The 24238-nt window shown below is 48.9% G+C and overlaps 1 protein-coding gene across 2 annotated transcripts in view; it reads right to left on the bottom strand.

Moving 5' to 3' along the window:
- RASA3 (RAS p21 protein activator 3) overlaps positions 1 to 24238 on the bottom strand; it is a 109089-nt gene that overhangs the window by 72184 nt on the left and 12667 nt on the right. The gene's annotated exons all lie outside the window — the stretch shown is intronic.

Here is a 24238-nt window from a genome sequence, read left to right as displayed (position 1 = left end):
ATTGCTTTACGAGTGTTGAACCAGCCTTGCATCCTGGGTTAAATCCCACTTGGTCATGGTGAATCATCTTCTTAATGTACTGTTGGATCCTATTGGCTAGTATCTTGTTGAGAATTTTTGCATCCATGTTCATCAGGAATATTGGTCTATAATTCTCCTTTTTGGTGGGGTCTTTGTCTGGTTTGGGAATTAAGGTGATGCTGGCCTCATAGAACGAGTTTGGAAGTACTCCATCTCTTTCTATATTTCTGAACAGCTTTAGTAGAATAGGTATGGTTTCTTCTTTAAACGTTTGATAGAATTCCCCTGGGAAGCCATCTGGCCCTGGACTTTTGTGTCCTGGGAGGTTTTTGATGACTGCTTCAATTTCCTCCCTGGTTATCAGCCTGTTCAGGTTTTCTATTTCTTCCTGTTCCAGTTTTGGTAGTTTGTGGTTTTCCAGAAATGCGTCCATTTTTTCTAGATTGCCTAATTTATTGGCGTATAGCTGTTCATAATAAGTTTTTAAATCGTTTGTATTTCCTTGGTATTGGTGGTGATCTCTCCTTTCTCATTCATGATTTTATTAATTTGAGTTTTTTCTCTCTTCTATTTAATAAGGCTGGCTAATGGTTTCTGTATCTTATTAATTCTTTCAAAGAACCAACTCCTGGTTTTGTCAATCTGTTCCACAGTTCTTCTGGTCTCTATTTCACTGAGTTCTGCTTGAATCTTTATAAACTCTCTTCTTCTGCTGGGTGAAGGTTTTATTTGCTGTTCCTTCTCCAGCTCCTTTAGGTGCAAGGTCATGGATAGAGGGGACATTCCTCAGCATCTTAAAAGCCATCTACAAAAAGCCCACAGCAAATATAATTCTCAATGGGGAAACACTGGGAGCCTTTCCCCTAAGATCAGGAACACGACAGGGATGTCCACTCTCACCACTGCTATTCAACATAGTACTAGAAGTCCTAACCTCAGCAATCAGGCAACCAAAAGAAATAAATAGCATTCAAATTGGCAAAGAAGGGATCCCTGGGTGGCGCAGTGGTTTGGCGCCTGCCTTTGGCCCAGGGCGTGATCCTGGAGACCCGGGATCGAATCCCACATCGGGCTCCCGGTGCATGGAACCTGCTTCTCCCTCTGCCTCTCTCTCTCTCTCTCTCTCTCTCTCTGTGTGTGTGACTATCATAAATAAATAAAAATTTAAAAAAAAAAAAAAATTGGCAAAGAAGAAGTCAAACTCTCCCTCTTTGCAGATGACATGATACTCTACATAGAAAACCCAAAAGACTCCACCCCAAGATTGCTAGAACTCATACAGCAATTCAGCAGCGTGGCAGGATACAAAATCAATGCCCAGAAATCAGTGGCATTTCGATACCCTAACAATGAGACTGAAAGAAGAGAATTTAAGGAGTCAATCCCATTTACAATTGCACCCAAAAGCATAAGATACCTAGGAATAAACCTAACCAAAGAGGTAAAGGATCGATACCCTAAAAACTACAGAACACTTCTGAAAGAAATGGAGGAAGATACAAAGAGATGGAAAAATATTCCATGCTCATTGGTTTGGAAGAATTAATATTGTGAAAATGTCAATGTTACCCAGGACAATGTACACATTTAATGCAATCCCTACCAAAATACCATGGACTTTCTTCAGAGAGTTGGAAAAAATCATCTTCAGATTTGTGTGGAGTCAGAAAAGATCCCAAATAGCCAGGGGAATATTAAAAAAGAAAATAATAGCTGGGGGCATCACAATGCCAGATTTCAGGTTGTACTACAAAGCTGTGGTCATCAAGACAGTGTGGTACTGGCACAAAAATAGACACACAGATCAATGGAACAGAATAGAGAACCCAGAAGTGGACCCTGAACTTTATGGTCAACTAATATTCGACAGAGCAGGAAAGACTATCCACTGGAAAAAAGACAGTCTCTTCAATAAATGGTGCTGGGAAAATTGGACATCCACATGCAGAAGAATGAAACTAGACCACTCTCTTGCACCAGACACAAAGATAAACTCAAAATGGATGAAAGATCTAAATGTGAGACAAGATTCCATCAAAATCCTAGAGGGGAACACAGGCAACACCCTTTTTGAACTTGGCCACAGCAACTTCTTGCAAAATACATCCAGGAAGGCAAGAGAAACAAAAGCAAAAATGAACTATTGGGACTTCATCAAGATAAGAAGCTTCTGTGCAGCAAAGGATACAGTCAACAAAACTAAAAGACAACCTACAGAATGGGAGAAGATATTTGCAAATGACGTATCAGATAAAGGGCTAGTTTCCAAGATCTATAAAGAACTTATTAAACTCAACACCAAAGAAACAAACAATCCAATCATGAAATGGGCAAAAGACATGAACAGAAATCTCTCAGAGGAAAACATAGACATGGCCAACATGCACATGAGAAAATGCTCTGCATCACTTGCCATCAGGGAAATACAAATCAAAACCACAATGAGATCCCACCTCACACCAGTGAGAATGGGGCAAATTAACAAGGCAGGAAACCACAAATGTTGGAGAGGATGTGGAGAAGGGGAACCCTCTTGCACTGTTGGTGGGAATGTGACCTGGTGCAGCCACTCTGGAAAACCGTGTGGAGGTTCCCCAAAGAGTTAAAAATAGACCTGCCCTACGACCCAGCAATTGCACTGTTGGAGATTTACCCCAAAGATTCAAATGCAATGAAACGCCGGGACACCTGCACTCCGATGTTTCTAGCAGCAATGTCCACAATAGCCAGACTGTGGAAGGAGCCTCGGTGTCCATCGAGAGATGAGTGGATAAAGAAGCTGTGGTCTGTGTATACAATGGAATATTCCTCAGCCATTAGAAACGACAAATACCCACCATTTGCTTCGACGTGGATGGAACTGGAAGGTATTATGCTGAGTGAAGTAAGTCAATCGGAGAAGGACAAACATTATATGGCTCATTCATTCAGGTAATATAAAAATTAGTGAAAGGGAATAAAGGGAAAGGAGAGAAAATGAGTGAAAATATCAGTGAGGGTAACAAAACATGAGAGACACCTAACTCTGGGAAATGAACAAGGGGTGGTAGAAAGGGAGGTGGGCAGGGGGTTGGGGTGACTGGGTGATGGGCACTGAGGGGAGCACTTGGCGGGATGAGCACTGGGTGTTAATGTTCTATGCTGGCAAATTGAACTCCAATAAAAAGAATTTTTTTTAAATACATTAAATGCTCCAAATTTCCCTTCCCACCTACAGCCTACCTCTTCCACCGGCAGCAATGCCTTGATATGTAAAATAAGACGCCCACCCTGACCTGGCCAGTCCCAGGCAGAAAGAGTCTTCTGCAAGATCTAGATTTATTGTTCAGAAGCAATCAACTTAGGATTTCAGGCAGCTGTTTTCTGTCCTGAACACACTGGTACTAACTCTGCTTTTCTCTCTTTTCCCCACACCATTCTCTGAAAGAGTCCTGGCTTAAGCTTGAGAAAGGAAATTCCTAGACAATAACAAAAGATCAGAAAAACCATTTTCTTCCTTATACAATCAGAGCCTGCCATTCATGCCTGCCGCGCAAAACAAAGTTCTAGGAAGACTTTTTTTTTTTTTTTTTTTTTTTTTTTTCTAGGAAGACTTTTAAACGAAAGTGTTCCTCTCTTCACTCACATCTGGCCTGAAGGGAATGGCCTAGATCCAGACAGACATATGGTGGAAATCCTGGGTCTGTGGCAAAAGTGAGACTGATATATTACTCTGGGATAAAGAGGCACTGGGAGGCCTTTCTCATGAAAGCTTGATCTTTTCGGGTGGCTAAATACACCCCAGGCACTCAAGCACTTGGCATTTCCTTGTCGGGGTGGTCTTTGACTGACGGTCTCTGGGAGAATGAAGACAATTAGGGCAGCATCGTGGGGGGCTACATGCTCCCTGAAGTCACTCACAGGTAACATCCACGTCAGCATGTCTCACAGTACCAGTGCTGTGACGCACCTGTTTCTGCTCCTCCATAGGAAGGCAGCATTACCGAAACTCCAACAGGGCTAGCCTCCATGTGCAGAGGGTGGCAGACAACAAGAGGGCCCAGCCACCATGACAGTGCCGACCCAGGGAGGGTTGGGGGTGGGCCCCAGGCTGGAAGAACCCAAAACAAGGTGCTACAACCGCCAGGCTACCTGATGCCTCTCTCCAGCTGTGACATAAAGAGAAACAGGTGATGCAGCTCGAGGCCTCGAAAGCAAAGATCGGCAGCAATGTGGATGTGGGTGACAGTTATCAACAGAGCAGAAGATTCCTGCAAGCCACATACCCGATGAGTATTCTGTGATCCAAAACATATAAAGAGCTTCTACAACTCAACAACTAAAGACACTTAATAATGGGCAAAGAACGTGAAAGACATTTTTCCAAAGACACCCAAACTGTCTGCGTGAACACTAAAAGATGCTGAGTATCACGTGTCACGGAAATGCAAGTCGACGCTGCTGTGAGATAACACTTCACCACGAGGATGGCCAGAATTTTTTTAAGTGGAAAAATAACAAGTGCTGGTAAGGATGTAGAGAAAGTGGGGTGGCCATACACTGCTGGTGGTACAGCCGTCATGGGAAACAGCTAGGGCATGACCCAGCAACCCCACTGCAGGCCATGCACACGCGAGAACCGAAGACAGGAACACACCCATGGATGTCCAGCAGCCACAGCAGCCAACGCTGGACAGATGCAGTTACGCATCCACGTGTCTCTTGGGGTGTGGGCAGGAGCAGGACGGTGCCATCGCTGGCTGTGAGGGGGTCACACGGTGCCCCTCAGGGCGATTACAAAGTTTCTCTTTGAAACTAAAGAGACGTGGTAGTATGTGCACCAAAGGCCACTGAAGTGTACACTTAAAATTGGCTCAATGGTGAGTTTTATGCACATTTTATCACAATGTAAAAAAGAAAAGTAAAGATGGTTGGCAGTGTGATGACCAAGGCAGTAGCCACTCTGTGGGACTCTGGTTATCACACCCAACCTCCTCTGCTGGATGGAGCAGAAAACGGTGTGCACATGTACATTCTTGCTGGAGTGTAACACAACTCCGCGAACTCCACGTATGTGCACAGCATGGAGTCAGCAGCCACACCGACACCTGCAACGTCCTTTGTCATTCCAGGTCAACCCCCTCCCCAGCCAGGGCTCAGCATTCCTCCAAAACCTCTCATGTGGCTCACAGTCCTGCCAGGTTACACCTCATAAAAGTGCAGCCTGGTCTGTTAATCAATTAGAGGCTGCAAAATAGATCCTAACTTTACCTCTCATTTTAATTTATAAACTGTGGTGATGGGCAGCCCCAGTGGCGCAGCGCTTTAGCGCCGCCTGCAGCCCAGGGTGTGATCCTGGAGACCCAGGATCGAGTCCCACGTCGGGCTCCCTGCATGGAGCCTGCTTCTCCCTCTGCCTGTGTCTCTGTCCCTCTCTCTCTCAATCTGAATAAATAAATAAATAAATCTTTAAAAATAAATAAATAAATAAACTGTGGTGATCTTATAGAGATGCTTGCCCCTTGTCTACCATTTGGTGACCCTTTAGTGAAGGTCACACAGAAAGGGTAAATGCTTGATGATTCCATTTATTTACCAGATTTTCAAATAATGAGTTAGTGACCGTACAAGTGAATAAATGGGGCATTTTTTGTAATTTGTTTGCAGTTATTACTACCATATTATTGACATACTTTACATACAAAATCCAACCTTTTAAAATGTACAATTCAGGGGGTTTTGGCACATTCACAGAGTCGCACAACTATCAGCATTAACTCCAAAGCATTTCCATCAACTGGCGAAGCAGCCAGCCCAGAGAGCACTCACCCTGATCCCGCCTCCGCTCGGGCGACCACCGCCCCGCTGCCGGCTGACGGAGCTGCCTCTTGGGAATGTTCCCAGTAACGGAACCCGCACATCCTGCCTCCGAGTCTGGCCCCTTTGGCTCGGCATCTTGCTGTCCAGGACTCCCCAGCATGGCCTGTCGTGGAGCAGCGTTTGCGCACAGCTCCGCACGCAAGCGTTCCCATACACACCCCAGAGACGCAGGAGGAGGGGCCTGGGGCAACATTACCCCAACCCGGGCCCATCAGCACCATCCCCCCTGCCCGTTTCCCCTCCGTGAACCGGGTGGCCAGGCACCAGGACAGAAGTGCCCGGACCTGGGTGTCCAGCAGTTCTCAAACCAGCAGCGGGCGCCACCAGGTGCCGTGGGCAGGGCAGACCCCGGGCGTCCCAGGCGGGCTCCTGACACAGAAACCGCATCGTCACCAGCCCCGGTGACTCTGAGCTCTCCCTCCCGTCCTGCGCACCTCGCGGCGCCTCAACAACAGCCAGCCTCTGACACTCGGCTCGGCCCTGCCCCGCCAGGGCACCTCCTCCTCGCCTCAGGGGACCCTCTGTGAATGGCCCACGCAGGCCAGCTGCACACACGGGCCTAGCGGGGCGCTCGGGCTTCTCGCGGGCCTCCGGGCACAGCCACCCTCCTTCGTGGCGGAACGGCCAGGCCGCGAAGCCTCAGCACCCTCTGCAGAAGAACCGTGCTTCCAGTGACATCTGACCTCACCTGCACGACTGTCCTTCCGCCCTCACCCTCACGCCTCAAAAGCACCCCATGACCCACCAAAGAAGGAACTTCTGCCCACAGCCGATGCCCTTTGGCACGTATAGGACAACCTTCAACGACTCACTTCACCTGAGCCAAAGCACATGCCAGGCCCATCCCTGAGCCCCCTCGTGTGGGTCACGCTGAGCCTCGACATCCCGAGCACCCACATCCCCTCTGCGCTTTGGGGCCGCCCGGCAGGGCTGCATTCCTCCGTCGCGATGCTCCCCTTCTACCCTACACACACGCTGTGATTTTGTGCAGGAGGCCCCCTCCTTGCTGCAAAGACCAGGCTGCCTCATGGGCTCTGTCACTCCTTGTTAGCTTCACAAAGCCATTCCTGGTTCTCAGCAAACACATGTCGAACAAAAGAACATCCTTGCAGCTAACTGGGAACCACCCAGAGGTCAAAAGTCGTGGGCCTGCCAAGATGACCTCATACGTGTCACCCGTGGAATGTCCCGGAAGATAGACTTCTTTACGACAGGCCAGCAAGGAGAGAGGCAGCTGTTAGATGCTTGGGATGGGGAGGCAGGACCTACAGAGGGATTTAAAGAATGAAGTAATACAAGCTTTAAACTTATTTCTAAAGGGCCATGGGCTGTTGTGTTCGCTGATTCATGCACAGGAGGGGGAAAGCTTCGCCAGGTCTCGGACCCACCCAGCACACGTGGCTGCTGTCCCCGCCTGCGCTTGAGTCACTCCCCAGATGCACCCCAGGCTGCAGTGACCCCTTCTTCCCTGGGGCCTAGGCAGGGCTATTCCAGACACAGCGAGCTACAGAAGCCAGAGCTCTCCAAGGAGTTCCACTTGCTCAAAACCCCCAAGTTATTTTTAACATTGCTATTGGTCTAATTAGGCAGGAAACACTGCCCGGTTTACAAGCCGGCTGCCCTGGGAGAGCCAGGGGCCATTAGGAACGAGGACATACTGACACACACAGGATGTTTTTTAAATTTTGCTGAAATAGTGAATAAAAGAACTCATAGGAGACACAGCTCGGATTTTACCTCCACATTGAGATCACCCAACACCCTCCCTGGTGCGGAACTTCTGTGCAGCCGTGTGTCCGCCTCCTCGAGCCCAGCCACCTTAGCCTTAAAATCCAAGGGCTGTGGAGAAGTCCCCCAACGGCGTGCTCAGGAGGGAGGGGTGGACCGCATGTGTCACGATGCCCCCAACAAGCACTGGCGACCTTGCAGACCTCACCAGCTGCGGGCACCACCTTCTATGTGTGACCCCCGTCTCGAAGCAGAGCTGGGGCCCAGACTCAAACTGATGGGGTTGTGTGGGCTCCTCACCACACTGCGGTGGCAGCTTGATCAGCACGCCACGTGTGTCCCTGAGATGCTGGCCGAGTCTGACAGAAGCCTGAGACGGCCTGCAGGCACACTGGCAGGGATTCCAGGGGCTTCCCCTGAAAAGGTCTGTTGTCCCGCTAGTTTCTACTCCCTCAAGGCAGAGCCTCAAGGCCTCGGGTGCGAATCCCACCAGTAACAAAGGGTACGGTCTTCTCGCTGGGCTTTCTCGACAGTGGTCTGCCCTGGGCTCACCCCGCTACCCTGACCAGCCAGACCCGGGGGGGCCTTCACACCTGGATGTGGGTCTTCCAGAGTCGGGCTCTTCACCTAAACCATTCTTGCTGCAGAGCCTCACCAGGACCAGGGCCAGTGGACCCCAGTGCTCGCTTGGGTGGAGACCAAGCTCACACTCAGCAACCTTACTCCACACCACAGCGACTCGGTGGGTCAGGGGCCCTAATACTTGCTGTCCTCGGAGCACCGAGTGGTGCCCTGACCTCTCTCCTTTCTGGGCTTGAAACTTGGACCAGGCACCATCCTTTCAGGGCCTGGGACCAATGGAACAAAAAAACAGCAAAAGCCAAGTCTGTGGACCGGCTTTCCACGGAAGGTGTGTGTTGCTCTGGGTCCTCAACAAGCAATGAGTCCCCCCTGCAGCTCCCTAGCTCTCACTGTCCTCACCTGCCAGAGCAAGGGCCAGGCCGCGTCTTCCTTCGACAAGCGCACTGGCACAGGGAAAGATCAACGCGACTGCCTGCCGCCAATGTCACAGATAGCCATCCACTGGCTCGGTAATGCCCCAAGACTGAAGGGTTCCTCGGGATTCTTCACAGGACAAGTGCCTAATGGTCTGATGGCTAATGGACTGCAGTCTAAGTGCACACTCTCCAAGTGGCCTCGGCCAGTCCAGGTGTGTCCTCTGCACACCTGTTCTCGTCTGATCAGAGCACCTGAGGTACCAACATATGCACTGAGAAGCCCAGAAGCACCCAGTACAGATTACAGAGACTCCCCACCTCCAACAGGAGCTGCAGGCTGGTTGAGGCACACGGACTGAGCCCTGGAGGGAGCTCCTGCCTAAAGCCTAAAGCTCCTGCCTAAAGCCTGGCCAATGGCCAGAGGCAGCCAAACCTTAGAAGAGACCCACAGCGCCCACCACCAGTCACCACCAGCCACCACCAGTCACCCACCAGCAGAACCACGGCCAGCATCAGTCTAGCACTGCTGGGCTGTCGTATCCTGAGCCTTCAGCCAGCAGAAACAGGCTCCCTGCCTGAGCCTGGTCACTGGGAATCAGACGATGGCCCTGCCTCCAGCACCACCACAGTGTGAGCAACTGCCCAGGGCAGTCACCAGCCACAAAGGCAGCTCCACTCTACCACCTCCCATGGAGAACCACAAACGAAAAGCCTGTGCTGCCCACCGGATTTGAGTCCTAATAACAATTTTAGAATAGGAAGAAACTGACAACGTGAAACTTTGGTTTCTCTTTCCTTATTTATCACTGTGCAAGACTGCTCAGGAAAGATGGATGTACCTTCCTCTTCCTAACACCACAAAACATCAGCAAGCCAGTAGCTCACAAAGAAATGCACCCCAGTCACCCGCACCGTCTCCCACTCAGAGGCCCTGCAAAGACAAGTGCTGGCCTTTCCCTGCCGCCCAAACCAAGGACCCCACAGAGAGGGCTTTCCTGGCCGCCCAAAGCAGGGGCTTCCTGCAGGCCTTCCCAGCCCACAGATGAACAAGGAGGCCCTAATACCCTGAAGGAAAACACCACCAGCCTCTCTGGGTGGAGGGACAGCTACCACCCAAGGTCCTAAGCCCCTGCTCCCAGGGGTTCCTGGCCATGTCCCCAGAGGGCCATCAACTATCTGATACACCTAGGATGCCTCCTGCCCGCGTCCCAACACCCTGGACAATTGAGGCTGTATAATAAGCAAGTGACAGGTTTATCTGTATAACAGCAGCTGAGGGGCACCTAGTGGCTCCACTGGTGAAACATCTGACTCTTGATTTCAGCTCATGTCATGATCTCAGGGTCATGGGGTTAAGCCCTGAGTTGGACTCCTCCCTAGGTGGGGAGTCTGCTTGAGAGTCTCTCTCTCCCTTTCCCTCTGTCCCTCCCCACCCCCACAGGTACTTCTCTCAAAAAAAAATTTTTTTTTGAAAAACCATGAATAAATCAGTATCTAAGTCTCCTAAGAAAATATAGTTGACCCTTAAACAACACAGTGGTTACAGTGACAACACCCTGCACAGTAAAAAAAATCCATGTATTATTTTTGATTCTCCCAAAAGTTAACTACTCTTCTCAAACTATTCCAAAAAATAGAAAAAAAGGAAAACTGTCAAACTCATTCTACGAAGCCAGCTTACCCTGATACCAAAATTAGATAAAGACTCCACTAAAAAAAGATAACTACAAGCCAATATCTCTCATGAACATAGATGCAAAATCCTCAACAAGATATTAGCAAACCAAATGCAAGAGTACATTAAAAGAATCATTCACCACGATCAAGTGGAATCTATTCTAGGAATGCAAGGGTGGTTCCTTGCATTCAATCTATGAGATACATCACATCAATAAGAGAAAGGAAAAAAAAAAAAAACATCTGATCACTCAAAAGATGCAGAAAAAGCATTTGACAACATCCATTCATGATATAAAAAAAAAAAATTAAAACCCTCAACAAAGTAGGTCTAGTGGGAAGACACTTCAACATAATAATAAAGGCCATTTATGACAAACTCATAATCCGCATCATATTCAATGGGTAAAAACTAAGAGCTTTCCCCCTGAGGTCAGGAACAAGACAGGGATGTCCACTCTCACAACTTTTATTCAGCATAGTACTAGACGCCCTAGCCATGGCATTCAAACAACAAAAAGAAATAACCGGCATCCAAATTGGTAAGGAAAAAGTAAAACTTTCACTATTTGCAGATATATGATACTATATATAGAAAACCCTAAAGACCAAAAATCTGTTAGAACTAATAAATGAATTCAGTCAAGTTGCAAGATACAAAATTAATATACAGAAATCTGTTGTATGCCTTTACAGTAATAATGGAGTAGCAGAATGAGGAATTAAGACAATAATCCCATTTCCAGCTGCACCAAAAATAATAAAGTGCTTATAAATAAATTTAATCAAGGAGGTAAAAGACTCATACTTCAAAAATTATGAAATATTCATTAAAGAAATTGAATATGATACAAACAAATGGAAAGACATTCCATGCTCATGGATTGGAAGAACGAATATTGTTAAAATGTCCATACTACCAAAAGTCATCTACAGCTTTAATGTAATCACTACCAAAATGTCAACAGCATTTTTCAAGAATTAGAACAAATAATCCTAAAATTTGTATCTACAAAAGACCCCAAATAGCCAAAACAATCTTGAGAAAGAAGAACACAGTGAGAGGTATCACAATCCCAGGTTCCAAGATATACTACAAAGCTATAATAAAATACTATGGCACTAGCACCAAAACAGACACACAGATCAATAGAACAGAACAGAGTAATAAACCCTCACTTATATTTTCAATTAGTCTATGACAAAGGAGGCAAGAATATGCCAAGGGAAAAAGACAGTCACTTTCATTTAATGGTGTTGGGAAAACAGGACAGCACATGCAGAAAGATGAAACTGGACCACTTTCTTGCACCACACACAAAAATAAACTCAAAATGGATCAAGGACCTAAACGTAAGACCTGAACCCGTAAAACTCTTAAAAGAAAACATAGGCAATAACCACGTGGACACCAGCCTTAGCAACAAAACAAAAACAAAAATAAACTACTGGGACTACACCAAGATAAAAATCTTTTGCACAACAAAGGAAACTTCCAACAAAATCAAAAGGGAACCTACCAAATGAGAGAAGATATTTGCAAAGGATATAACCGATAAAGGATTAATATCCAAAAATATATTTTTAAAAACTTGTATAACTCAACACCAAAAAAAAAAAAAAGAAAAAACAAATAGTCCAATTCAAAAATGGGCAGAAGACCTGAATAGACTTTCTCCAAAGAAGACATACACACGGCCAACAGACACATGAAAAGATGCTCAGCATCACTCATCATCATTTTGATCCCAAATCAAAATCACAATGAGATACCACCCCACACCTGTAAAATGGCTAAAATCAACAACACAGGAAACAACAGGTATTGGTGAGGATGTGGAGAAAGGGGGGCCCTTGTGCACTGTTGGTGGGAATGCAAACTGGTGCAGATGCTCTAGAAAACAGTGTGGAGGTTCCTCAAGAAGTTAAATATAGACCCTACAATCCAGTAATTCCACTGCTGGGTATTTATCCAAAGAAAATCAAAACACTAATTTGAAAAGATATGTGCACCCCTATGTTTACTATGACATTATATCACCTTCATAATTATTTTTATATTATAATTAGATGTTATAATGTTTACATTAATATATATTACTTTATTATTATTATATATATTACTCGGTCATAAAACAGAGAGATCTTGGCATTTGTGACAACATGGATGACCTAGAGGGTACACTGCTAAGGGAAATATGTCAGAGAAAGATAAATAGCATACAATTTCACTTACATATGGAATCTTAAAAACAAAACAAACAAAAAACAGACTCATAAATACAGAGATTATCTAGTGGTTGCCAGAGGGGAGAGGGTAGGGAGTGGGAGAAACAGGCGAAGGGCATTACGGATACAAACTTCCAGGTATAAAATAAATAAATCAGGGAGATGAAGATGACAGCATAGGGAATGCAGTCAACAACACTGTAGTGACCTTGTACAGTGACAGATCGTGACACACCTGTGGTGATGAGCACCGAGTAATGTATAGAATTATCAAATCACTATGTTGTATGCCTGAAATTAATGCAGCATTATACAGGGACACCTAGGTGGCTCAGTGGTTGAGCATCTGCCTTCAGCTCAGGTCATGGTCCTGGAGTCCCGGGATCAAGTCCCACATCGGGCTCCCTGCAGGGAGCCTGCTTCTCCCTCTGCCTGTATCTCTGCCTCTCTCCGTGTGTGTGTCTCATGAACAAATAAATAAAATCTTTTAAAAAAAAACAGCATTATACATTATATTTCGACTTAAAAAAAAACTAACAAGCCAACTGCCGACCAAGAGCCTTACTAATAACACAGACAGCTGATTGACACATATTTTGCAAGTGTACGTATTATATACTGTGTCCTTATAATGAAGTAAGCTGGAGAAAAAAAAAGTTATTAAGAGAATCATAAGGGAGAGAAAATACATTTACAGTACTTTGCTATATTTTTTTTTAAAAACCACAGGTAAGTGCACCCACACAGTTCAAACCTATGTTGTTTAAGGGTCAACTATAATCCATAAGACAAAGATTTATAAATGATTAAAATTTATAAATGATTTAATGATCAATGTTTATTATAACAATATTTATGTTGGCAAGAAAACAAGGAAATACTTAAACATTCAACAACGGGAGACTCCAACAGACAAAGTGCCTTTGGCCAGTGCTGGGCCAGGACACAAGGCTGTAGAGGGCAGGTAGGTCGCTGCCTCCAGAGTGGCCTGTCTGTGGGTCAGCAGAGGGCCGAGGGGAGGGGTGGATGAGGGCGGTAAGGCTAAGGAGAAGGCCACATAGCAATCAAAGTGATTTTTATGAGGAACTTCTTCTGGAAGTACATGGAAATGTTTGAAGTTAAATTTTTAAAGCATATATGGAGTATATGTGTGTATACATGTGCATTTAACATCTGATAAGGGGATCCCTGGGTGGCGCAGTGGTTTGGCGCCTGCCTTTGGCCCAGGGCGCGATCCTGGAGACCCGGGATCGAATCCCACATCGGGCTCCCGGTGCATGGAGCCTGCTTCTCCCTCTGCCTGTGTCTCTGCCGCTCTCTCTCTCTCTCTCTCTCTGTGACTATCATAAATAACTAAAAAATTAAAAAAAATAAATATTTAAAAAAAATAACATCTGATAAGTACATATGCAATACAGATATCCCCAAATAAAAAATAAGAATGGAGAAGAAATGGCTGAACCAAAGAACCAGAATGGTACCCAAATGTTGACTGTGCTAAGCCCCCACTGGGGGAATGAGTCACTTTCTTCTTATTCTTAAAAATTCAGAATTGAATTTTTCCAAATTTCTATAGAGCATGTTTATAATTAAATGGAAATGCTTACAAATTTAAGAGCCAATAATTCTTTCCTTTTATATTAAACATTGACCACGTCAATTTATTATGTGTAATAATAAAGGCAATTTCTGATAAAGCTTAAATGTAAAATGAAACATAATAAATGTAAAATGAAGCTTTGTGATTAAATGCTCATTTTATCTACCTTAAGTTAGAAACTCCTCCATAAACCCCAGTTATGCCGGGCACTTCCTACTGCGATGTCTGGATCCCTGGTGACTGGCAGATGTGTTATCTCTATCTGCTGAATTGATCACTTTAATTATTTTATTAGTTATTTTCTCTTCAGCTCCAGAAACAACTGGATCCAAATTCTAACACATTCTACAAAGTCATCTACCCCGTTTCTGGGTATACAGTAGGCACATAATTAATAGTAAGTGAATAACATGCATAGTTCCTTTTAAAAAGCTCTATGTATAAAATTAAGTTTTTTTTAATTTTTTATTTATGATAGTCACAGAGAGAGAGAGAGAGAGAGAGAGAGAGAGAGGCAGAGACACAGGCAGAGGGAGAAGCAGGCTCCATGCACCGGGAGCCCGACGTGGGACTCGATCCTGGGTCTCCAGGATCGCACCCTGGGCCAAAGGCAGGCGCCAAACCGCTGCGCCACCCAGGGATCCCTAAAATTAAGTTTTAAAAGGAAACTGTATTCTTTATCTATCTTCAAACATTTCTATTACAAAGGAAATTCGGATTCATTGTAACCACACTAAGAAAGCTCACACAGAAACAATAAGTCATCTTTCCTTCCCTTCACACTGCTGGGCTGACCCTTGGTTCCAAAGCTTCCAGAGCTTTCTCTGAGATCTCACCACTGTATAAGGGATGCATGCATGGAAGGGGGTGGTTCCCAGCGTGTTCACTACGACAGCCAGCTGCTTCCCCTCGCCGTACGATAAATCTGCTATGACCTGTGGATTTACCTCCTTCCTTTTCAGGAATGGCACAGGCGGCACAGAGAGGGATGAGCCCACCCAACTGCTGACTTGCTGCCGCCAGGCCCCGTGTGCCCCAACCACACCATACCATGCTACAGCCTCCACCTCTTGGGGGATGAGAGCAGGGCTGCCCACAGGACTGAGGGCATGTGCCAAGCGCCAGGGGAATGTCACTGCTGTACACCCGGGGTTTCCGGGGAGAGGTCGGGGCAAGGGGGGGCTGCACTCCAGCCTTGTGCATCCCATGCGTCCGGCAGCTGCTCTGTCCGCTGTGAGCACACAGGTCGGAGTGCAAGCAGGAGGTCATGACCATGAGCCAGACGCTTCCTTCGTTGTGCCATTTGTTATTTGATGGCTTTTGCCTTACTCACATTTTAACTCTTATATAATCAAACTTGTCATCTTTTCCTCTTCAGCCTTTAGTTTACGGACCACTTGGGAAGTTCTCCCACATTCCAGAGGTCATTCACAACAGTCTCCAAAGCATTCCTGATATTTTTGTTTTATTTTTACACGTTGAAACCATCAATCCATTTGGAGTCTATTTTGTATGGTGGACATTAGGACATCGTATTTTCAAGACTGAGAGCCAATGAAGCCAACTCCGCTTACTAAATATACCACCTTTTCCTCAGTGAGCTCACATGCCATCTTTATCATCAGTTAGGCTCCCATACATGCTCTGATCTCCTGAGTTCTCTATGATACTTTCTATTAGAAACCTAAGAAGATCCTGCCTGACATTTTAAAAAGTCAACTATACCACCAAAAATAACCCACCTTAGTTAGCAATTCTAGCACTTTTATCACTCTCCAAGTTACTTTTTTAAAGAAAGAGATCATTTATTTATATATATACTTGGGGGACTTGAGGGAGAGAATCCCACTGGAGGCAGCCCTCCCCAAGGGGCTTGATCCTATGACCCTGAGATTATGGCCTGAGCCAAAATCGAGAGCTAGACACCTCCCCAATCCCCCAAGTCATACTCTTGTTTCCACACGCTGACTTATATACAAAGCAGGCACCTTGCCCTCTGATCTGAACAATTTTTTCTGTTGAAGTATAGCTGCAGCTAATAACAAACCAATGCTGAAATTTCCACATTTAGTCTTTAATTTATCGTAATTTAAACTTAAACTCTCCAGTCCCCCTTTTCACAGCACGTACATGGCTGCTTAATTACAACATTTAACTCTAGAGAAAGCTCCCTCGCCAAACCTGGGCTGGCCCGACCTCCACCAGCGGCCTGGAGGGCAGGGCTCCACTGTCCGCGCGTGTCAGCTCGCTGTCCCGTCGGGGCCTCTACACTCTGCCAACCTGCCCTTCACCCACCACTCCTATTTTTAGCGCCTAGAATCTGAGGCTTTGGCTGGCCCAGGCAGTCTGCCTATTATTCAATGAAGGACTAATTCACAATTCTCCATGAATCAAAACAAGTTTAATTCATAGAAAACTCCCCACTCTTAATTTCTACTATTATGTCTAAGAAATGAAAAGTAGTCTGAGCCATGAAGATCTTCTGTAGCCCTGACCTCACCAGAACACAGAGGAAGGAGGCTTCTGCGGTGGCCAGGGCCAGGGGGACCCAGGGCAGAGAAGGGCAGCAAAGGTGGAGGTCCAGCCTGGCGGGGGAGGGGGGCGGCGTACAAAGGCCATGAGGTCAGGGGACAGAGAGCCCAGTCCGGGCAGACACCCAAACACACGGTGGCCTAAATTAGAGACAGAGGAGGCCAAATGACCACATAGACCATCTGGATCACAGGGAAAGGAGGAAGTGTCACAGGCAAGCCTGGGTGCTGGCACAGCCCTCAGTCCTCCTCACACTGGCGGTCACAGCTTGTGTCTTGCCTTTTTGTGCTATAATTCCTCCTTCACAAACTGCTCTAGCAGTATCTGTGTTTCACATCCCAGCAAGTGTGCGAGTCTCCCCAGGGGGCTGGGGCCGGGCCTCCCCAACCTGGATGTCTGTTGCGGCCAAGCAGGTGGCCGGGAGCACCTCCAGGAGGTTCCTGTGGCAGCAACTGCCCCTCATGGACTCCACTCCCATGCAAGTCTGTCCCAACCCACCCGAGAAGCTCAGAGCTGCCAGGGTCAGAGGAGTCCAGGGCCTGCCTCAGTGCCTCTAGAGGGGCTCCCACGACCACTGCACTTGCCAGAATGGAGCCATGTACAGTTGTCCCTGAGACACAGACTCACAGGGATGCCCAACAGCCGGCAGAACCATCTTCCCCTACTCTCCCCTCAGACTGGATATGAGCCTCCTGCTAAGTCTCAGTTTCCCCATCAACAACACGGGGGTCACAGTGCCTGAGAATGCCCAGCATGGTTCCTGGCCTACCCACAGAGTCTGAACCCATGGGGATCATTCTGAATCTTTTAATCCTGCTCGGCCCTCACACCCAGCACAGGAGCTTCAGTAGTTAGTGTCTGAGCAGGGAGCAGGCACCGTCCCCTCCACAGGGCGCTGTTGCTGCTACAGGAGAGCAGGGAGTCCACCCGCTGAGGGGAGCCATGGAGACCCTGGTAGATTGGGGCAGCAGCACACGTGGAGGTTGCAGCCACAGAGGGGTGTCCATCTCCTGTCCACAACAACAGCTGCTCCACTTGGGCTTATTACCACCTCCAAGTCTCCCCCTAGTAAATCATGGTCTTTCCAGAAAGATCTGGTCCCAGTGAATATTCCATTGGCCCCAGAGAGGTCCTGCAAAATGAGAGAAGCAGGAGGAAATGGCAACATCACCCGGTTCCCAGCAGAGGCCAGGGCAGGAGGCCACCAGGCCCTGGAGGGCGCATGAAAACAGGGCAGTACCGGCACCAGAGCCAGACACAGCACCCACATCAATCTGCTTACAGCTTTCAATGAGATCAAGATCCAGGTTTCCCAAGGGAAACTTCTGAGAAAGCCTCAGGTCAGACAAGGGGCAGCCCAGAGCCAGGCTGACAAATGGGTTCTTAGAACTTCATCTTGGTCACAGGATGCTTGGCTGGCTCCGGGTCAGGCCAAAGCCCTGGCGCTGTGACCTCATCTAGAGAAAGGCGTTATGTAAACAGCAGGTTTCTTCCTTCACTTCATGCCCCCGCACCAAGGGTTCTTCCCCACCGATAGCAGAGCTGCATCCAAGCTCCAGGAGCCTGTTCATAGCTTCCTCTTGCTTCCAGCACCGGATGCACAGCTCATGTCCCATCCGTACCCTTCATGTTCACTTAATCCCAAACCACTGACAACCCGAAAAGACGGTGATAAATCCAACCCACATTTACATCAACCTTCTCACACAGCACAAACTAGCCAACGTCAAAGCTAAAACTGAACCCCAGGCCATCAGACTTTAGCTTGTCCTCTTAACACTGCACTAAGGTCTTGCACATCCACCTGTGAAACTAATGCCAGGCCCTCAAATCTCTGAACACAGTGGACAATGTCCTGCTAGCTTCGACAGCAGAGACAGTGGTGGAGATGACGGTCTGAACCCACATGGGATGCTGGCACCTGGCGGCAGCAGCCCCACAAAACATACCTGTGTCTTAGTCACCCACACACAACTGTGACGGTCCCATCTCACCCCCAGAAAGGAAGTGTCTGGGGGTCACCCAATGTAGAATTACAATTTTCCATATTCTAACTTTGCTTTTCTATATCCCCCAAATCTTCTTCGGTGAAAATGTTTACTTTTGTAAACACATGCATTGCACCCAGAAGACACAGAACAAACAGCTGCTGGAACTCTATGAGATGAGGGTTAAGTACACCTGGGCCAGAGGCCCTGGGAGCCGAAACAGTGGACAAGGGAAGTGGGCACTGGCCCTTGTGGGCCTTTCTGGTTTAGGGGTGCCACAGCATGTCCTGCAGAGTAACCAGGAGGTGGGGTGTCAAACACTGAGGGTGGCAGCGCTGGCCTGCCCTCGGCACCACTTGAGACACGCTGAGCCGAGGCTCCTGAGAGGGACTGCACAGGGACACGCTCCCCCAAAAACTGACACGCTGAACTCCGGCTCATGCTTGCTTGGAGACTGTGATTACACTTTAAAAGCCTGATCAGCCATTGGGACTGACTGGGGTGGGCGGGTGGGGGGTAGGGGGTGTGTGTGGTGCTGACCCCGGATGCCGGCTGCACCAGGGCTTCTTCCACCGTGAGGCCTGGCAAAGATGTGGGGCTGACGTTCAGGGCTACTCAAGGGAAAAACAAAGTGCTGATGCCACAAGGGGGCTGTGACAAAAGCCCCACGCAGAACCCGCCTCTCAACAACTCCCACCAAGAAGCTCAGTATTTGACGACATTCGTGACAACCTTTCTTTCCAAAATAGCCTCTAACCACACAAGCTGTTCAAAAAAACCTCAAATATAATAGCAGAGTATGTAAAACCTCTATCCAAGGTCAGTAATTAGAGCACTCCCTGCTTGTAATTTGAGCAAGACCCGTACTTCTAGGGGCATATCAAATCCAAGCAGTGGTTGGAGTAACAAGGTACCACAGCAGTAATTCAAAATAGAACATGACCAACTCCAAGTGCCTTCTGTTCATGCTGCTGTTGGAGGACGCACACATCGCACCCTATCCTTTCACGCCAAAGAATGGGGTGCAGGTGTTACTGGAAGAAACAAAAGCAAACATCAAATCAGCCCCTTCGTGGGGCTGGGTGCGTGACACTGCCCCGTCCCGACAGAATCTGGCCCCAGGCACCTCACTGGCCCCTCGGTCTGGGCGCCCTGTACTGCCTGAGCAGGAAGGGCTGCTGTGTCCTCACACCAATCTGCTGACAGCAAATGCAAATACGAGGAACAAAGCACCCCGTCTCTGCGAATGGGTGTTAGCACAGCACCCAGAGGGGCTCCTGGAAAGCTCCGTCCCTGCCAGGTGCTCAGACATGTGGTCCTGGCAGGACGTCCACCAGGAAAGTCAGGGCCTCTCCCCAGAACCTGAGCACCTTCCACAGATGAGCACGCCAGAGGCACTGCTGGATTCTCCTCTTGGACCAGAGGCGCTCAACCTCACGCCACAGGGGAACCCCAGGAGACATGGGGTTCCAGGCCCAATGCCAGAGCCCCCAATTGCAGGTCTGCGGTGGGGCCCTCACATCTACACGTCAAACCAGTCCCCAGGTGCTGCTGTGGCAGTGAGGACCCCACTTGGAGAGCCCTGGTGGAAACTTTAAGGACAGTGATGGGTGTGCCCCACCCCACGTCCAGGGGTCCAGCAGCCTTGTCTTTCTGAAAAGCAACAGAGCTGAACCAGCTCAGCCACAGACTCAGCAATCAGTGCAAAAAAATTCAGGAAGGAACCTCAGTAGAAAGCAGACCATCTCCTGGGGGGTCAGGGGAGTGAGTGAGTGTCTGGGGATGGGGCTGGGACATGCAAAGGGCCAGGGCAGAGGCAGGGAGGGCAGGGGGAGGGGGGCTGTCAGGGGAGGGGGAGGGTGGCAGAGGGCAGGGGCTGGGGGAACAGGGGGAGGGAGAGCAGGAACGCAGGGAGGGTGGGGGCTGGGTGGGCATGTGCTGATATCACGATAAAGAGAGCCAGGATCCCCAGGGCAGGGTGGTGGATGCGGGGAGGTGACCAGAAGCTGAGGGAAGGGAAATGGGCACCCTTTCCTCACCCAGAGAGGGGCTTGGGGTGGTCCTGGAACAGCACCAGTGAGCAGGTGAGCGATGCCGGGCCCCAAAGGTGGAAGCTTTCCCTGCTCTGCTGTCAGGCTGGCACCTGGGGCAAGGAGGTCCCAGGCACCCTGTGGACAGTCACGAGATCACTCAGATAGCATCCTTGTGACTGCTGAGTGTGACACCTGACACGAAAGGGGTCCCTGCTGAGCCCCCGGGAATGAAGCTGCTGTGGACAGACAGACTGCTAAAGACAAACAGTCAGGGGAAACCAGGCCAGTGAACTCTGTCACCTGCCTTTCAAGATTGTGAGACAATCTATACTAGAGATTTGCAGCATTTACTCCACAAACTGTTATCGCATGTGCAGGAGTCTGCCCCGCAGTGACACAAAGCCAAACCACACCTTCACCTGTGCAGCTGGGAACGGATTTCCTCTCGTCACTGTGCTAGCCCCCGATTCTGGATTTCCTGGGGCTTTGTTTCCCAGACTCAGTGCCTGGGAAGGAGGCTAGGTCACCTCAGCCTTGTCCACGCAGGGGTGAGGACAGGGGGCAGGACGAGCATCGCCGGCCTCCAGCTCATCACATGGTATCAAGTGTCCTGGGGGTACCCAATGTAGCGGGTCATGGTACCAAGTAGGCCAGAACCCTCATTCCACCCCTGAAAAAATAACACCTCACTCTTCGCTGGCCTTTAAAGTGCACAAAGCAAAATGAGTGGAACATTATCATGCATTTAACTTTACTTATAAAAGCAATTTGTTTTTCTTCATCCTTCGCTAACCTTGTTTGCTCTTATCCACTCATACAACGTGGGCAGGTTTTCAGTATAAACCTAAGAGTACATAAACACTCACTCCAATGTGTTTCCATTGACCCGTCCGCAGCCCCACTTCCACGCGCAGGGGGAAGGCAGACTCTATAAAGTGCCAGTGCAGTGAGTCATCCAGAACCCCGTTAGCCCTGGGGCAGGGAGAGGTCAGCTCAAGTGCCAGGCTCGTGCCTTGACCAGTATGGGTGTGCGAGGGCGGCGGAGCAGGTGAGCAGCAGGGCACGGCTGCCCCACCTGGAAACAGCTCCAGCCTGAGGGCCTCCCTTACTGCTGGGCAACCCAGCATTTGCATGTTGTCAGGAGGCCAAAGAAGTCAGTTTTCCTGGGTGTCTGATGGGCAAGGTCAGCACGTGAACGTCATGCCTCCGTGCCAAGGACCCTGAACAGGAGGAGACAGCCAGGCCGTCAGCCTCCCAGCCTGGTCTCGCAGGGCTGCCCAGCACACAAAACCGGCGCTCGCCTCACTGGTGTTAGGCGGGGGGCAGGGGGCACCAGCACACTCTAAGTGCAGACTCATCACAAGACAACTTCCCATAGTTTCCAAAATAGTTATCTGATTCATTACTACCACTTCCCCATCAGGGCCTGTGGCACAGAGATAAAACCATGAAATGATCCAGAAAGAAGCTACAAAAGCCACAAGAACATTCGAAATAACTTCGATTGTCACCATGGTATCTACAGGACTGTGACCACAGTGCCTACAGCTTCTCCCGAAGCTCCCGCAGCCGTGCGTGAAGGTTTTTGCTGCACTCGAGGTTTAAAGTAGCAGAGAACATCCTTCCCACTTCCTCCTTCTACTGCACCCCGAGGGAAAGCACAGCCTCCTAACTACGGGCACCAACTTCCCTGCAAACCTGCATTTAATTGTGAAATCATGCTTCCTAGTTAATGTTCTACTTGCAAGTCCCAGGCAGCACACTTAAGGAATAACCAGGGCCAGGCTCTGTGAAGAGAAGGAGAGCCTCGGAACCAGCCTGCAGTGGCACTGGAGACATCCCGGGGTCCCCGGGAGGGCAGCCTGATGGGACAAGAGGGCCCCAAGGTCCAGGGGTCAGTTATGAGGTGAGACCACAGCCAGGGGCACGGGGGCCAGACCCCAAACGCCCGCCACCAACTCATGCCCTCCCAGCCCAGCCCTTCCCCTCAGCCACGTCCTTTTGAGGAATCTGGCCAGCAGTCCTGCTTTCCATAGGCCCTGAAAATACCATCAGTTGTCCCTTCCAGCTCTGTGAGGCCTCAGGCTCCTCCTAAGAGTGAGGAAGAGCTGGAGAGAGAGGGACGGGGCCACTTAGGTAAGGCACACGTAGGCCCAGCACGTCGCCACCGCACCACTGAAGAATCCTATGAAGCCTATTGTTATCCTCCCTCATCTTACAGACACAGAGAGGTTAAGTGACTTGCCAAAGTTCACACAGCAAGTAAGGTGCAGAGCCAGGTTACCAGCTATGACCACACTCCCTTTCAGAGGCACTGCCCTCCTTGTCCACACCCTAGACCCTCGGGCCGTATCCGTGTGGTCCACACTGCTAGGTCTTTCCATCAGGCAAGCATGAGATCCATCTACTCCCCTCCTGGCCACTTCCTAGGGAGAAGCCGAGAGCACTAGTCGGACACACCCTTGGTTTTCACAGGCACCAGCACGACGCCCCAGGCCTCTCTTCTGCCCACCCGGTGTTGACATTCTCCAGGTGGGTGCCTGTGCGCTGTCAGGTGCTGGGCTGTGGGTGCCACCCTCCCCCTCCCAGCGGTGACAAACAAAAACAACCCACACATGGCCGGACGTCCCCCAGGGTGAAAACTGCCCTGGCATTAGGGGAAAGGTGTGTGTCTGGACACACTCACTCCCGGGCGATCAGCACTGCCTGGACCAGATATGCTGGGGCAGGACCTACGATGGGTCTCACGGTGCTGGGTGTGAAGATGTGGTGCACCCGTCCCGAAGACCCCTGTCTCCTCTGGTTTTCCACTCTGCTTTCACAAGATCAATGACTCTCAAGTGCTGAGCAAAAGCCCAGGAAGCTAGGAGCTGGGGTCCCAGAGAGACGGTGCTGGGGCCTTCCCACTGTATTCACTCAGGAAACCCCAGAATCAGGAAGGCCTCCCAGAAAGGGGCGAGCCTTGCTGTCCACACACATCCCAGTCGGGAGCCTCATTTCTGAAGCATTTTCAATGACTGCTTTCTTACTCTCACCCGTCACCCTCCCGCCAAGGCCTCTGCAAACTACAGAGGAGTTTGGAAAGGAAGGAGGCATATGGGACCAACCCCGTGGCACCGTCACCTGTCACCTGCCACCCTCTCCCACCCTGCGGGCTCTATTTTAGCTGAAGACGGTTTGCTACTCTGAAATGCACCCCTGCAAACATAATGTACAAGACAGCGTCCTGTCCAGTCACCCAGTCTCTAGACCTGGTCCCTAGCGTTCCCTGCTTCTGTTTTCCCCGGAATACCCCCCATTTCAAGGAGCCTGAGAAGCCTCTGTTGTAAAACAGACCACTGTCACCTGCTGCCAAGGAGGGGGAAGCAAATCTTCAGAGCTGTTGAATGTGGGGGAAATTGCACTTTAGAACAGATAAAATCTTCAAATACATAGAACACGGAGTTGATTTTTAATTTATTTTTAAAGATAAAAGTGCTCTTCTTGTTCGATGGGGACCACTCTGAATAATGAAAAATGAATCTGCAGGTTAGGGAAGTACCCTGTGTGCAAGGGGCACATGGACACATCTGC

This window comes from Canis lupus, chromosome 17 (assembly GCF_048164855.1).
Source record: "Canis lupus baileyi chromosome 17, mCanLup2.hap1, whole genome shotgun sequence".
Classification (NCBI taxonomy): domain Eukaryota; kingdom Metazoa; phylum Chordata; class Mammalia; order Carnivora; family Canidae; genus Canis; species Canis lupus.
The sequence above is the reverse complement of the archived record's forward strand: the minus strand, read 5'-3'. Positions and strand labels throughout refer to the sequence as shown.